The following is a 1,788-nucleotide window of genomic DNA, read 5'->3' as shown; positions in this document are numbered from 1 at the left end:
AATCCCTAAAGCATCTGAGCTTTGGGATGTCAGCTGGGATTCTCAGGGACGCGTTTGCCAGGGGATGGAGGCGCTGGAGCAGGAGCAGCCGTGGCTGCGTTCCCTGCGCTGCCCTCGGCTGCTGCCCGAGCTGTTATTTCCTTTCCAAGGACAGGCTTTCCTGGGAGGATGATCCCGTGGTCAGGGCTGATGCAGGAACTCTGTGTGAGGCTCAAAGGTGCCAGCTCTGGGCAGGAATTACCTCGTGTCTGCCAAAAAGTTTCCAGAGCCCAGGAGAAGGGGAGCGTGCAGGGAAGGGTGTGAGTGTGGGGTGGGACGTGGTGAACGCAGGCTCTGGATCATTCCCTGCTGGTTTATGGGCAGTGCAGCTGTCACAGCCACCCCTGGGGCTGGGGGCAGGAGGAGTCTGAGCACTTCAAATGGAATTTCAGGCTGGGTCAGGTTGCATGGGACCACTGGAGGTGACCGAATCTGCAGCCCTGGGGATCCCGTGCTGGTGATTTCAGCAGCTCCAGGGAAGGGGACGCACGAGGGACACTGTGGGTGGCTCTGCACGGAGCTGCTCCAGCCTCCAGGGCTCGAGCAGGCTGCTGTGAACCAGCTAAACCTCAGCACCTGACAGCGAGCTGCTCCCCATCTCCTGCTCTCATAAATCACCCCGGGACATAAACTCAGCCACAGCCAAGAATTCCTGTTCAGAGGGAAACAATTCACTGCCTCATACAGTTCACAAAATGTTTTCTTCTGAAGGCTGCAGTTAAAAATCCATACTATTTTAAGAATTTGCTGCTCATTTTGACCCCTCCAGCCTGCATGCTGTGGTGCAGGAAGCTCCTTCAGGCAGTGATTCCATGCCCAGCCCAGGCAGGTGAGAGCCTGCAGGTGTTGGGTGCTGACAAGGACAGAACTCCTCACACCATCACCAGCAGCAGCTCTGGACAGGAGACAGAGATCTGTGCACTCAGGAGGCAGAAGGCAGTAGCTTTATTTCAGGAATAGCACATAGGCGTTGGGTAGAGACTGAACTGTGAATATACATCGTCCCGTTATCAAATCATATCACCAGGAGCTCTGGCTCTTTGAAAATATTCACATAAAAATACCAAAGGGATTGGAGTTCTAACTATTCCAGAAAGTTACAACATGTAGCAAAATCTATGTACAGCATCTTCTGTCGGGACAGTTTCAAAAGAACTGGTGGTTTAAATACTGGATATGTTTTTAAAAAAGAAAAAAATAAATAAATCAACGGAATGCAGTGTGCAACATCCAAAAGGGAAGGAGGAGCAGAGGGAGCGTGGCCCTGTCCCGGACCTCTGGGAACACTACCTGGCACTTAAAGCTGTATAAACGGAGAACACTTGTGAAAATATACTTCACTTTCTACAGCGGGGTTTAAAAAAATACCAAAACCCGGAGTTGGAGGGTGCTAAGGTCTCCCATGAGTAATGCACCGGTTGGTGATTGTGTCCTTGAGGCTGCAGGACGAGCCCTTGCTCTGGCCTCGGGGGAGGGAGGGAGGGAGGGAGGGAGGGAGGGAGGGAGGGAGGGAGGGAGGGAGGGAGGGAGGGAGGGAGGGAGGGAGGGAGGGAGGGAGGGAGGGAGGGAGGGAGGGAGGGAGGGAGGGAGGGAGGGAGGGAGGGAGGGAGGGAGGGAGGGAGGGAGGGAGGGAGGGAGGGAGGGAGGGAGGGAGGGAGGGAGGGAGGGAGGGAGGGAGGGAGGGAGGGAGGGAGGGAGGGAGGGAGGGAGGGAGGGAGGGAGGGAGGGAGGGAGGGAGGGAGGGAGGGA

Source organism: Cyanistes caeruleus, chromosome 17 (assembly GCF_971803275.1).
Source record: "Cyanistes caeruleus chromosome 17, bCyaCae1.hap1.1, whole genome shotgun sequence".
NCBI classification, from domain to species: domain Eukaryota; kingdom Metazoa; phylum Chordata; class Aves; order Passeriformes; family Paridae; genus Cyanistes; species Cyanistes caeruleus.
This window is presented reverse-complemented; position numbering follows the sequence as displayed.